This window comes from Amborella trichopoda, chromosome 9 (assembly GCF_054954075.1).
Source record: "Amborella trichopoda isolate Santa Cruz 75 chromosome 9, AtrichopodaSantaCruz75HAP2 v2.0, whole genome shotgun sequence".
NCBI lineage: Eukaryota > Viridiplantae > Streptophyta > Magnoliopsida > Amborellales > Amborellaceae > Amborella > Amborella trichopoda.
The window spans coordinates 19,551,738-19,567,885 of NC_142344.1; the positions used below are offsets into that span (position 1 = coordinate 19,551,738).

General features: G+C 34.3%; 1 long non-coding RNA gene across 1 annotated transcript; it reads left to right on the forward strand.

Moving 5' to 3' along the window:
* Positions 1 to 8,823: 8,823 nt before the first annotated feature.
* LOC18436372 (uncharacterized) lies at positions 8,824 to 10,268 on the forward strand. Its single transcript, XR_966730.3, has 2 exons — positions 8,824 to 9,080; positions 9,741 to 10,268. It is a non-coding gene; the product is annotated as an uncharacterized LOC18436372 (long non-coding RNA).
* Positions 10,269 to 16,148: the final 5,880 nt, after the last annotated feature.

Genomic DNA, 16,148 nt, shown 5'->3' on the forward strand with positions numbered 1-16,148 from the left:
CCATTATTGAGTGTAAGGAAAAGGGTAAAAAAAGAAAAATATGGGGAAGATAGGTGGGCATAAAGAAGCGGTTGGATGCTAGAGAGAGATAGTGAAAGAGATTTTAGAGAGAGAGAGGATTTAGATGGAGTTAGGTAGAATAATGGAGACAATATGATAAAGCTTGAGAGAGACATATTTTAAAAAAATAAAAATAAACAGATTAAGAAGTAATTGAAAGATGGATTTGTACACAGAGAGAAGAACTTGGGTTAAGGAACGTCTTCAAGATGGTAGGTTGAGAGGATAGACTATATTTTGATACCATAATAGAATAACCTAAATATTTTGAAAAAATATCTATCTTACTTTCTTGAACTTTCACGTGAAATGAGATTATATATTTGTAACACAAGATATACATACTTTTAGATATATATGGGATATGTTGTTACCACAATATTTCGAATGGGTTTGACTTTATATTTATTACAACAACTATTTGAACGAGACTGGCCACAATATTAGGGATAACCCAAAAATTTGGATGATTATGGGCTATCCCTTTATAAAAGGACAAAGAGTTTCTCTTTCATCATCATTATAGCCTTTTCACAACAAAGAGTTTCTCTTTCATATAACCTACAATGATGAGAAATGGAAGAACAATATTGCATGTAATGCTAAACATGGATTGATTTGTCAATATCAAAACAGATCAATGAAATGAATAGATGAATGAAACTTAATGACCAAATTAGCTGAATCAACTTGTTAATATTAGAATAAATCAATGAAACTTAATGACCAAATTAGCTGAATCAACTTCTATAGCCCCAAGTTCTTAATCTTTGAAAAATTCACCTAAACAAATGCAATGTTTTCTCGATATTCAATGATGCTATAATGGATTTCTTGCTGTTTCAATATTTTTATATCAATAAAAAACAAAAACAAACTTATTGAACCATACTCCTAAATAACTAAAAAAAAAAAAGAAATTTGCCAATAGAATAACTTCTTATAAATTAAAAAACTAAGAGTGAGGTTTCTATAAGGTAGCAACCTTAAGCAATCCAATTAAGGTGCACCTTCGAATTTTATCATGACATGTAATTTTGGTTTAAAAAAATTTGAGGATTATCTTAAATTCTATTTTCATATCTAATTATAAAATTTAAACTAAAAATGGTTGAAATCAAATAGATCTATATACATATGAAAATCTTAAAAATTGACGGTCTCGATAATGAGTTGTAGGATGCACTATGTCTAGGACTTAAAATCTTTTTTTTTTTTTTTTTTTAATATTCATACATCTTGAGGTCAAGATGATCAGTTAGAGGGTTTTTCAACATTAAAACAACCTTTTCCTATAGGTCTTTTAGGTGCATCTATAATTCTACGCTACATCGCGTATAACCGGAGTCAAACCCCCTCTGCTTCTGGTAGGCAGCTCCTACTTTGATTCATACTCGTTGGGTCTAATGAATAGAGAATCACTCTCCTGCCAAAGTGGTTTTAAGGTTACAAACTTATAGAAACCTTTTCCCAAACCTAATACCTAATAATACATAATAACTAACAAATTTGTGCAAACAATATATATCTAGAATTTCTAATTTATCTAATATGAATTTAAATTGAATTTGAATACATATAATAATAGGTATATTAGAATTTCTAATGTATCTAATATGAATTTGAAGTAGGTATCAGGTATATTAGATATATTAGAAATTTTTCGGTATCTATTTCTGATCCAAACCTTCTAAACGTTTAAACTTTAAACCTTAAAACACAAGGGTTTGATATGGACCTTGGTTCTCAAAATTTGACTTTGTTTATAGAATTTGCTACAAAGTCATGAACACCCGTTGTCCAAATGCTAAGCAGATGGATACTAAGGGTCAGACTGTGTTTTTCACACTAATCTTGAAAATTCAAATTTGGTAATACCTAGAACGGTATCTTGGTCCCAAATAAAATTGCTTGAAAGATGGTCTCTATAATCTGAGTCTCAACCTAAGGTTCTTGAAAATAAAGAACCTGGGAAAATAATTGAATATCCTAATGGTGAGGTTGAGATTCAGTTTCCTTATTCTTGAAGGGCTAGACTCACTGTGACAAATTTCCCTCTTAAAGTACCAGAAAGGGCTTCTACTTCTTCTATTCCTGAAACAAATTATGAAAAGCTTCATAATGAGAAAATAATACTTGAAGGTTTAAGAAAATCTTCAGAATAGGTCCAACAACCCATATACAGAGTTCAAACTCCTAACTCTATATCTGAACAAAAGGTTGAACACGATGAACCTACTTTTTTAGACCTTGAGTTTGGTGTCAATGTTCTTCAAACACCTAACGAAATCCATTTCGATAAAGAATGGATTAAAAAATACTTCTATTTTGAAGAAAATAGACAAATCAGAGAATGGTTTTTTAAAGAATTTTAAAAACCCCTTCAAGATGCTTTTCATAAAATTTTTATTGAATTCATGCTTAAACATAAAGAAAATGTTAAATTTTTTAAATGGTTAAGGTATCTTCTTAAGAAGAAAGGAATCCTTGTCCCAAATTTTCCTGAGCCTAAACCTACCGTTCATATGGCTTAAAAAAATTTTAGAACTTTCCACACGGGAGATAGTAAGACTATTGAATCCATCCATCCTCCTGAAACCAATCTCCAACTTAAAGGAGACATAATGGAAACCAAAGCTTCACCTTTTAAACAAGGATTAAAAGAAAAATGATAATCAAATGGAAAAAATAGATGGTATCCCCCATAGAATTTAACAAAATAATTATACAAATCTATTTTTACAAACTTTGGGTCTTCAAAGCACCCAAATTCAAAATACATTAAACACTATTAAACCAATGAAAGATCTGTGAAAAAAAATGAAAAATCTAAAGAAGCTTTATTATTTAAGTTTCCACATGTTATTGAGACATGGAAGTTTAGTCTTTAAGGCATAAAGAAAAGGAAGACAAGAATGAACGTGTAGATGAATTAGTTAAAAGACTTTCAAACCTAAATGTTTCTGAGAAACAAAAAGGAAAGGCCCCAGTCATTTTGATCAAGAAATAGTCGACATTGAAAATGTTTTTAAAGTTGAAAGCTCAGAGATTAATAGAATTGATTACAGAAGGAAGGTTAGGCATGTATCCCAAACTAAGATGTATTACCTTAGGCCTACTCCTATAGATCTGCAAATTGAAGAAGATCTTATTGCAAGTTCTATATCATATTTTCGTAAATCTATTGTTAATTGGAACATTGATGGAATGTTTGAGAATCAAATTATTGATCTCATGAATCATATGACCATGTACGCTACTGCGTGCAAAACTAGTCGTAATAAGGACCACGAAATTGCTAAAGCAATAATCTGTGGCTTTACGGGCTGGCTTCGAGGCTGGTGGGATTTTCACCTCGATGAAAGTGTCATAAATCAAATTTTAAATGCCACTAAACAATGGATTGTCAAAACTGAAATAGCTCCAAGACAGATTCATGAATCTGTCGTTGATGAAAGAGATGCAGTAAATACACTTATTTATACTATTACTCTTCACTTTGTTGGTAGCACTGCTCTTTTAGCAACTAGGTTGGAAGTTATTATGAAATCTTCGATGTCCATGACTGTCACATTTTGAGTGGTATAAAGATGTGTGCTTTTCGAGGTTACTATTGCTCTTATGTTTCAAACTACTGCTCTTATTAACTCTGGAGCAGATTTGAATTGTATTAATGAAGGTCTTGTTCCCACAAAATATTTTTCAAAAACTACCCAAGTGTTAAATACTGCTGATGATAGCAAGAGGCTTATAAATTACAAACTTTTAGATGCTGCTGTTTGCAATAATGGTGCATGCTTTAACTTTCCTTTTATTATGGTTATAGGATTAAGTCAACCTGTTATTTTGGGTACTCCTTTCTTAAATATGCTATATCCCTTAGAGATTGATAACACTAGAATTGAAGTTGAAATAGAAGGACATAATGTTAAGTTTGGTTTTATTGATAAACCAAGAGTACATGAAATAAATAATATAAAAGATAAGATTTTTACTAAAAAAATTTCCTATTTTCTTTAAAAGAAGAAATCAAATATAAAACAGTGGAAGAAAAATTGCTTTCTCTAAAATTCCAACATGATATTAATATTTTTAGAATCGTTCTTGAAAAAGAAGTCTGTGCTGAGATCCCAAATGACTTTTGGAATAAAAAACGACATATTGTTGAACTTTCATATGAACCTGATTTTAGTGAATGTGATATTCCTACCAAGGCCAGACCTATTCAAATAAATAGTATGCTTCTTGAAATTTGTAAAACTGAAATTCAGGATCTGCTTAATAAAAAAAAGCTTATTAGAAAAAGCTCTTATCCTTGGAGTTGTTCGGCTTTTTTTGTCGATAATGCCTCTGAGCTTGAAAGGGGTGCTCCAAGACTTGTTATAAATTACAGGCCTCTAAATAAAGTCTTACAATGGATTAGATATTCTATCCCAAATAAAAAAGATCTTCTTGACAAGTTAATTGAAGCCTGTGTATTTTCAAATTTTGATTTAAAATCTGGTTACTGGCAAATTCAAATTGCTGAAAAGGATAAATACATAACCACTTTCAATGTTCCTTTCGGGCATTACGAGTGGAATGTAATGCCTTTTGGTTTAAAAAATGTTCCTTCAAAGTTTCAAAACATAATGAATGACATCTTTAACCCCTATACAAAATTCATGATTATTTATATTGATGACGTGTTGATCTTCTCCAGTTCTATTGACCAACACTGGAAGAAAAGCAGTTAAAAATGCTGGCTTAGTCTTATCTGCTAAAAAAAATGGCCCTATTTCAAACTAAAATAAGATTTCTTGGCCATAATATTCATTATGGTGGAATTATTCCTATTGATAGGGTAATTCAATTTGCTGATAAATTTCCTGATATTTTAAAAGACAAAAAAGAATTGCAAAGGTTTCTTAGATGTTTAAATTACATCTCTGAGTTTATAAGGACATTGCCTTAGATGCAAAACCTCTTTTCCAATGGCTTAAAAAGCATCCTCTTGAATGGACAAATGAACATACAAAAACTGTTTGAAAATTTAAACGAAAAGCCAAGGAATTACCTTGCTTGGCCCTTTCAAATCCTAGCTCCTTCAAAATAATTGAAATTGATGCTTACGAAATTGGTTTAGGGGGAATTTTAAAATAAAAATTTTATGATAAAGAACAATTGGTTCGATATACTTCTAAAGTTTGGAATCTTACTCAGCAGAAATATTCTACTGTTAAAAAAGTAGTTTTGGCCATTGTTCACTGTGTCACTAAGTTTCAAAGTGACATGTTCAATAAAAAATTCTTGATTCTAACAGATTGTAAATCTGTTAAAGAAATTTTTGAAAAAGATGTAAAAATTTAGTCTCAAAGCAAATATTTGCTGGCTGGCAAGCAATTCTTTTAGTTTTCGATTTTTCCATTGAACATATTAATGGCAATTCCAAATCTCTCGCTGACTTTTTTACTTGAGAATTTTTGCAAGGCGGGAAGGAAAGGCAAGCAACTAATGGAAATAATCCTAGGCCCAAGTATAAGCTTGGCAACACAGTCGCAATCATCCAAAGCTTTATTACAAGCATAAAGAAAAGAGATTGAAATATCTCCTCAACCCATAAGGATTCAAAATCCTAAATCTAAAGAAAGAACCCCTCATATATCCACAATAATAATTCCGTTAATAGTAATGGAAAATGAACATAAAAATAGTCATCCGGTTGATATTGCAGCTGTATACCTTAAAGATCATATTCGTCCTTCCAATGGAGTTTAAAACCCTTGAATATTATGAAGTTGTTTTAATGGAAACATGATCTGTTAATAGCGTCCATTACTATAGTAATAATGGACAACAATTTGCATATTCCAAGTTTCAAATCCTGGATGTCATGTTATACAGAGAATGGGGCTTTGACTGTTAAAGCCAGGGTATTTTAAAGCATAAAATACCATCATTAAATCATATAATTATTATAACTATATTAAAGCATGGGATTTAATATTCTCTTACTAAAATAAGCAAATTCACACAACTGGTTTTTACAATTCAGGATAAAATGCCTAAGAGATTTACCAAACTGGTTCTATAAATGGGAACCTATTTCCAATGTCTTTCTTGGATTAATTAAAGAATCCAAACAAAGATTTGCTGATTTCAACATGGATTCAAGTGAAAGAAACCTGGAATCATATTTCTGGGTTTTATATGAAATCCCCTTGGATAATGTGATGGGAATACACTTTAACCGAAAATGATGTTGATAGGTGGGATTATATCCCAAGTCTAGAAAGACAGATTTATGTTAAATGGTGGGATAATTTCACCCACACACATCTTAAGCCAAGAAAAATTATCCTGAAAAAGCTGGCCTTTGTTCATATCGCTATCACTAGCAAAACCGATAAATTGATGGATTATTTCAATCAAATAGATATAAAAAAAATTTAAAAAACCAAGCTTAAAAGAAGACTCTTGATGGCTTTAAAAGAAGAGGAAAACAAAATGTCTTCCTCCCAGCCCGACAATGAAGAGCAGGATGAGGGGAATCAGAATGAAGAAGGATTTGATCCAGAATACTCTGAACCTTTCGCTTCACAACACAGTTAAAATACTGATGAAATATGGGACGGCCCGACTCCACTTCATCCAGGACACGTGTCCCGACAAAAATATCAAAAAAAGAAGAAGAAATCCAAATTTTCAAAAGAAAAACATTGTAGCAGTACTGTAGCAGAGGTCACTATAGCAGTGGTCACCGTAGCAAATCATTGTAGCATATACGAACACTGTAGCACCTTTGCCTGTTTGGAAAATACTACGCGGACTTCAAACAATTTCAAGTCCACCAACATCACTGTATGGACTTAAAAGGGTGTTAAGTCCACCGACACCACTGTGCGGACTTAAAAGGCTGTTAAGTCCACCGACACCACTGTGCGGACTTAAAAAGGTGTTAAGTCCGCCAACTATCCTTATCTATATAAGGACGCCACCTCTCATGTTGGAGGCACCTCAAGTTTTAGCTTCTTACGTCAGAATGTTGGAATACTTGTTCTTGAGTGCTCTTAGTTTCTCTCTGAGTTTTTTCTCTCCTCTTTTGTAATATCTCCCTTTGTATATCTGGTGGTGTATCAATCTATCAAGCCATCCAGCTTCCCTCTTCAATAATTGTACCACTTGTGTGCTTGCTTCCATTTAGTGCTATGTAAGTTTTCTTTAATATATATTTCCATCTTGTTATGTAAGTTTTCTTTAACATATATTTCAATCTTGTTACTCTATTCATTATTCTATTTGTATGTAGTTCAATTATTTAGCTCTTTTATTCTTTTATTTGTATTGCTTTACCTAATAATATATAATAACTGACCAATAAACCATTCTAATATTATTTAATATGTATTTGAAGTAGTATTACATTTAAAGTTTAAAATACCGGTTGATCGCCAATGGCCGGTTCTGATCTAACCGGATGGTTAGCGGTTAGAACAACCAGTTTTGTGAATACTGGTCATATCCCTATATTTCAAAAAAAATAAAATAAAGACCGATCACATACTAGGAACATAGACTAGGGATAGAATTGGAAAAATAAAAACGACGGGTCAGATGGTCCTCTAGTAACATTTGCAAAAAAATAAAGAGAAAATATCTCCTGACCTTTTATTCGTAAATTTCATTTCTTAGTAAACACAATGTTTCAAAAAATATCTTTTAACCTTTAACTACTTTAAACCTATTTTTTAACCTAAACAAATGTAAAAAAGACATCTTTTTTTTAAACCCAATCATTTATCTCTTCATTTATATATCCCAAACTTCTCTCTTCTTGTGTCTCTCACTCTTTATCTTCTCCTATGTTTCTCCAAACACCTCTCTCTCTTTCTGGTAAATTGTCACCTCCATGATGCTCTTCTCTCTCTAGAAGTTTGGGAGGATGGTTTTTAGAAAAATGCATGTTTTTTTAAATTTGTTTGGCCTAAAAAAGTAGGTTTAAATTAATTCACGGGGTTAGAAAAAATAAAATCTACAATTTTTATGATCCAAGATATATTTTAAAACCTTTAAGTCTATTCGAAAATGAAACCTAAAAACAAAAGTCATCCAGATATTTTACCAAAATAAACCTCCTTATAATTCTTCATTTTTTGTGGTGGCAACAAGCTTCGCCCTGGTCCTAATTCTTGTCCCAGTGATGGCATTTTAGTAGCGATGGTGGGTTTTTCGACGACCCCCTGGGAGAAAGCCAGGACCGCGGGTCTCTTGCTCTTTGGGCTCTCCCTTTTCATGGTCGGTGTCCACCTCTCTTACCGCAACATGGGCCCCGAATAAGCCCGCATCAAAGCTCGATCCGACCTCCTCAGAGAACACCTCAAGAAAAGTATGGAAAATGATCTCCTACTCTCGTTCTCTCCCTAACTTCCAGTGTGTTACTGGTCTATTGTACCCTTTCTCTTTCATCGCCTCTTCTTCTCCTTGCCTTTCCTGTTTGAACCTTTGTGGCAATTGAGCTTCTTCTCTCTCATCGTCCTCATTATCTTTCTCCAAGTCTCTCTCTCTCTCCCGCTCTCCCCTAATAACGTTGGTTTCCTCCCTTTTATCTCTCATCTCCTGCTCATCACTTTTTCCTTTTCTCCCCATCTGAGCATTGTTGCAAATTGGTTGTTTAACTGCCTCACCTCACTCAATCACTCTCTCTCCTAATCTCTTAGGTCACTGGTCCCTGCTCCCCACTATCTCGTCTCTGACTAATGTCTTCTTTCTGCATTCGAGCATTATTGCAAACTGATAGATCAACTATTGCCGCTGCTTCTCTTATCCCTCTTAATTTTTAGCTCTCTCTCTCTCTCTAAATTTGGGATTCTCTCTCACCCCACTTAATCTTCACTCTCTCTCCCCCTCTCTTTAAATTTGAGAATGGCGTTGGTGCCTGCTGCTGATCCTGTGGTAGCTGAGGTGGATATGGGTTCCTATAGTCAGTGCCTGCCACTGTCGTCCAAGCTGCCACTGTCTTCTATGACACTCCTGCTACACTGGTACATATTCCTATTATTCTTTACTCTCTTTCTTTGATTGTTTGCTATACGTTTGTTTATTGTTGCGGGTAACTTATTTTGGATAGTTGTGGTTTCACTTACTGTGTTCTGATTTTAGTTTTCTAAGCGTAATTTTATTTATTTATTTATTTATTTTCTAATTGGGGATGATGTTACCTTGAGCTTGGTTGAGAATGTGATTTTTCATTTGCATATGGCTTTGCACTATCTTGTGTTTCTTCATTAATCTGTTCTTTTGTTTTTCAAGTCTATCCTACTACAGGCCTTCACCATTCCCCTTTTTGCTGGTTAGCATATTAATTATTTGTCACATTCGCTGGTTGATAGGTTTGGAAGGGTAATGGGCATTTCATTTGATGTTTTCTCTGTGAAATTTGGAATATGGTCTTCCATTTTGTGACTCTTTTTAATTTTAATTTTATTTTAATTTTTAATTTTTTATATTTTTCAATTTTTGTGTGTCTAAATTCCAAAATTGTGCGATACATGAATTTGTGATTAAGGTTCAAATTTTTTTGATCATTGATTCCTTTAGCAAGTATATACACTAAGCTATTCACCTTTGCATTTTCTTTGTCTGCTTTATCTTTTTCTTTAACTGCCAAATGACATGATTTGGTTTTCTTTTGGCTTTTGTAGATAAAGCGGAGAGATTAATTGGAGATGCTGCCACTTATGGGGCACAGCAGGTTGTTTTTCCTGAGGCTTTCATTGGTGGCTATCCCCGTGGTTCTAACTTTGGAGTGGCCATCGGTACAGTAGCCGATCAGCAAAGGGAAAGAGGAGTTTCGAAAATATCATGCATCAGCCATTGATGTACCAGGCAAACTCCTTTAGTCCCTTTACATCAAGTGTATCTCTGTGTCATCGAAAATTTCACTTTTAATTGGATAAGTTATATATGTTTTCAACGTTAGTTGACTTGCATATGTAACAAATTTCCAAATTTACAACCCTTTGATAAGAAAATAACTTGGAATAGAGGCCAATGGACTTTGAAGTTTCTACTTTTTCATTTCTATTGCAACATATGTCACATGCAGTTGGTATTTTGTTGAAAAATGTGAAGTTGTTAGGTTATAATATGTCCAAGATTTGTGTATTTTAATGTTTTAATCATTGTAACGTTAGAAGTTACCCTTGATTAATGACCCTCTTGCTTGTTTACTTTTGGTGGTTCAGTTTTTGGGTTAGAGATGGCCTAAACATCTACCTCTATTGCTTTAGTTCACTCCCTTCAATTGAGCTTCGTGAACGATAGAGAATCTTCCTTTTGGGTGGGCAAGCTAATATTTATACATACACACACATATATGTTGTCCAATTTTTTACTCAAGAAAGCTTTAATCCTATTAAACTTCCAGCTGGAATTTTTAAAGAAATAAGCAAAAAGGCACAAGAAGAATTCCTTTTAAAAATCATGAAACATTTTCAAAATGAAATGTATTATTAAGGAAAAATACTTATTTGGAGAGAAGGGCCTCCAAGGCTACATCTCATAGTTGTTGGAGACCCTTGGGAGCCCAAATCGTTTTAGGAACCGGAATGGCGGACGGCTAGATGATTCCAGTCTTAGGAATCGTTGTCCATACAATAAGAATCGCTAGGAACGAGATTCCTACTTTTTGAGAAACGTGTTTGGACCGAAATAGATCCAAGTTTCATCCACCTATGAAATCGAGATTCCGTCCTTGGAATCGAGATTCCCATCCCCCTAGTGTCAACACTCCAGGAGTCAAGATTCTTTAATATGCGGACTCGAGTTTCCGACATCAATAGAATCGAGTTTTTGACATGTGTGGAATATAAATATATTGTTGTTTCGAATTGTGATTTTAACATATTTGGAATTAAGTTTTTAAAGTATATAAATCATAGATCCATGCCAGTTTGAGATCAAGATTTACAACAATATGGACTATGGAATGTGTTTGACAACCCCTACCAAGAATCAATATTTCATTTTTGTGGAGAATGAAGCCATAAGCACGTCTTCAGCCTCGTCAACTTTAGAACCTATATTGGATGTCTCTTATTGGAAGGTTTCTCGAATTTTAAAGTGATTGTGTTGACTATTGAACTTATGGTCATTATATACAAAAGAAGTATTCCTAAATTATGATTTTGACTTCATTATTATAAAGAAAAAAAGGATTGTGTCCATGCCATAGTTTTACTTTTAATTATATATGTTGTATTTACCAATTATAATTTAAATTTAAAGTAAAGGTCATCCAAGGTGGTACAAGTAAATAATGAAACCTTGCAACAACTAGAAGCATTCGAAGGAAGATTTCTACTCCAACTGACATAGAATCTTGATTTAATCCTCGCTAGAATCTCGATTCGATATATTTGGGAATGTCTACCAACAATTAATGGGTTCAAGTTTTCAAGGATGTGGATCGAGATTCCGAAATTAAGGAATTGAGTTTCCTTGGTTCCGATAAATGGTCTTGAATCGATATTCCGAAATTAAGGAATAGAGTTTCTTTGGTTCCGAAAAAGAGGTTTCTAAAGATGTGTCGAATCGAGATTTTGAAATTAAGGAATCGAGTTTCCTTGGTTTCGAAAAATGGTTTCCGTGGAGATTCCTCAACGGAAACGCGAATCGGATTTCGGAACTGGAAATGCGAGTTAGTAGAGAGATTCCGATAACTATGCTACATCTCTATCAAAGAGAAGACGAGGAATTATTAATCACGACAAGGTTAATTATTAGCTTTCATACCCAAGATAAAAAAAAAAGAATCCCCAATATGCTATCAAGTTTCCTTAAACTTTTACTAACGCCGCTCTTTGTGTCCTGCAATAACACATCGCCAAAAATTTATCAAGAAATGTATTACGCAGCTCATCATGTAGTCATTATTAACCATGGAGAAATAAGAATGCTTGCGTTTCCAAACTCTCGAGGCCAATTCTATAGAGAAAAGAGTATTTCAAAAGCTAGGCCAGAAGGATGTTCTAATATCTATAAAATAATAGAAGAACATTTTGACAATGACGAGAAAATTTACCATCAAGAGAGAATAAAATAATGGGATAATATGCTCGAAAGTTTAGTAGTATATCTTAATACTATTGAAATAGCTCAAGCAAAAGGAAGTCCCTGAAACCATGAAACTTCTCAATCAAGAAATGAAAGGATGAAGAATAACTAGATGAAGAGATGGTGATGGAGAATATTTTTATGAAAGCCTAGATGATGTGGGATTGTCCAATCTAGACAAAATGATGAAAGATTGAAAAGGAAGATGTTGTAGGAAAAGAGACTTCCTTGAAAAAAGAAAGATACTTTACAAAAAGTAATGTCGGTGCAATGATGTTGTTGTACGAAGCACATTATATGATTTCTTTCTACTCCAAGAAATAATCAAACCTGCTTTGCTTCCAAGCTAAGTAACTAGTGTTGGTAAATTAGGTTTATATAGAGGATGATAAGAATCAATTGAAGGCATTGGAATTCAGAGTGTGAGTCTAAGAGAGTCATGTAAATAGTTTTGCATCTGTAAGTCCTAGTCTGAGTTATCCAAGGTTTCAAAAAACGCTAGTCGCTAGATGGCTTGCCTGGTGCCCACCTAGGTGTCGAGCGCCCAGAACCTCGGGCGCTCCATAGGTTTTTCACTTTGGGGGTTTTCATATATAGATTGTTTTTTTTTTTTTTTCCCCACTTTGAGGGTTAAAAATAAACCCCATAATGTTTTTATACAACTTTGAGGGTCAAAATGAACCCCTTTTCCCTTTTGGGCGATTTAAAAAACGAAAGACGCTTTACGGCCTTAGGCGCTCCCGTCTAGCCCGCTTGGGCACCCTCCCAGGTACATCCACCCGTGTACTTACTCCTGGGTCTAGTGCTCGGATTTTTGGTCCAGACCTCCTAAGGGCCAAGCGGGCCGTTTTTTAAAACATTGGAGTTATCCATCTGTAAAAATAAAAGAGAAAAACGAGCTAACTACCAGTACTAGATAATAAAAAATAAAAAAGTTCTTCCTTGAGTTTATGTCCAATATGCTTCGCCTGCTGTGTTTCCACCTAAAAACGAACCTTCTTACTACCGACTAGCAGTTACCAACAAATGCCTCTCACTTCCTTTGTTTTGGAAAAACAAGATGTTTTAATGGCAGACTCTCGAGTGTTTTGAGATTTACAGAGAATATTTTTTAATATGTAAATACGAAACTGAAAGTTGGACAACGTGATTTAACACGGTGTATATAGGATGTATATAGTTTTAGTTTTTTTTTTTTTGTCATCAACTAGAACATTTACAATGGTCTAAATACAATAAAACTCACTTGAAATAATTAATAAATAAAAGTGGATTGCTCTTGCTACCACTAATTACACCTCCCTTTATTGAATAAACAAAAAGTAACACAATGCTATGGGAATAAGAAAAGCACAAAAAAGAAGATACTATGAGGCACAAAGTAAAAGATCCTGGAGATTACCGCAACCAGAATTAGTATGGCCAATAACGGGTCTCCTCCTCCAATGGCGCGTGGGATCAATAGTCTTTCTCGGATCTACCAAGTATGGGAAAGCTTAAGGCCAAATCCTACCAACAAGAGCGCATGAAACAACATAAGCTAAGGATCTACAAAGTATGGGGAAGCTTAAGGCCAAACCCTACTAATAAGAGAGCATGGAACAACATAACTGAAGCCCTCAATACCTTGTCTCATGAGTGGGGCATGCCCCCCATCTTGATAGTCTAGTAGGGGCGTGTCCTCTTTCTCTTACTATTAACTAAGGGAGATGAGAGAGAGAAAGAGAACTCAAGATGAGAGAGGACAGAGAGAAACCCTAGGTGGGGTGTGCTCTTATATAGGGAGAGAGTAGAGAGAGAAGACAGAGGTGTGTAGAAAATATGGGGAGAAGGGCCCCTATTTGTAGATTTTTCATGGGCTAGGGTTTCCTTAGAGTTAACCATCTTTATGCCGATTTGATCCAGACCATTGATCATAGGAAACTTGTGGGGTGAGAGATTTGAGTCATCCAATCCTTGGATCAACCATCATGATTTAAAGGATTGTGCTAGAACTTTATTCTCCAGCTTCCTAAACCTAATCTCATCAAATATTGCAATATAGAAATAATATCATATTTTCCTATTTTACGAATAATCTCTCTTATTCATTCCATCTTTGAATAGTCAAAACTTCAAATCACAAAACTTTCTAAATCACATTAACTTGATTACCAAGCCTAGATAGCTTTAACAAAATTTAGTAACCAAAGTTTCCTTGAGTAGGGCGTGCCACCCTAGGTGGCCTTATGTGGGCCCCACTCAATTCTCCCATGTGTTATAATATGGTGGGCCCATAGCTCTTTGTGGGCCCCCATGAGTTTATTGATTTATAAAATGAATAAAAATGAGTTTTAGTTAATTGGAAATAAATTTTATTTTCCTTTGAATATTAAAATACTAAAAATTGAATATCTCTGGATTTATAAATCCAATTGTAAAAATAAAATATCCAGAGATTCACAAAATTCAAATAATCAATCTAAAAATCATATATCATCAAAATAATAAAACTAAATAATTTTGATGGGAATCAGACTATATAGGTCTAGGAATTATAAAATCGCTGGAGCACTCACCTTCTACTTTGGACTGTAATCCACACTTGCATTCTCAGAATAATCCAATAGTTCCCATGATCCACATACCACTGCAGGGATTCATGATTATGCCACCAAAGTCAGCCAATAGGCAAGGGGACATAATCCCAGTCCATGGACTACAGGCTCTCACCTAGAGATCAACCAAGGTCAACTAGACCTGATGCGATCACAATTCTATGATACATAGGGGTAATCTCTCACACATGTACACGCTTCACCCTGGAAGGTGGTTCGCTTTTCCAATACGGCTATCTTGTGTACATGCCGCGTGATGTTTCAGTGATGAGGCTTTGGCCCTCGTCTTTAAAGGGCAATCATCACACATAAGGGTCACATAGTCCCTCGGCTCACTCATCTGGACAACTCCGACCTTATCAAGGGATGACCCATCAAGCCCTCATTGGTTTAATTACATCCCCAGTTAACATGGGTTTTCCAACTCAACTTACCTAGGAGGTCAAACCAAGTCTAAGTATCGATAAATAGCATTTGCCTAGTATGGTCCACTAACGACCACACTCCCACAGAGCTTATGTTCCACTACGTAAAATGTTTATATACCAGCTCTCATAAGGCTGTTAATGGCTACAAAATCCCAATGGAAAAGGCCTTATACAAGGTTTAGGCAAGCAACGTATAATAGAAATACTCACAAGAAAGCTTATTGGTATATAAGTAAGTCATATATAGATCTCATTCATATTTTTTTGCTTACAGATGGATAACTTAAGCTAAGACTTACAGACGCAGAACTATTTTACAAAACTCTTTTAGACTCACACTTTAACTTCCATTGCTTTCAATTTATTTCTATCATCCTTTATATAGACCTCCTCCACTCACACCAGTTATTTAGCTTGGAAGCAAAGCAAGTTTGATTGTTGCTTGGAGTAGAAAGAAAGCATACAGTGGGCTTCGTACAATATCATCATTGCACCAACATTGCTTTTAGTAAAATATCTTTCTTTTACCACCGACGTCTCTTTTCGTATAACATCTTTCTTTTTGGTCTTCCATCATGTTGTCAAGATTGGACAATCCTACGTCATCTAGGCTTTCATAAAAATATTCTCCATCATCATCTCTCCTCCAGTTATTCTTTGTCCTTTCATTTCTTGATTGAGAAGTTTTCTAGTTTCGCGATTTCCTTTCACTTGAGCCATTTCAATAGTATTAAGATATACTACTGAACTTTCGAGCATGTTATCCCATTATTTTGGAATTAAATTAATCCTCTCTTAGGTATAATTATTGCTATTCTCTTTTGATGGAAAATTTTCCAGTCATTATCAAAATGCTCTTATGTTTTATTGATATTGAAGATTCCTTTTGCCCTGGCTTTTCAAATATTATTCTATAGAATAGGCCTCAAGAGTTTGGAAGCTAGAGCACTCTTCTTTCTCCATGGTTAAT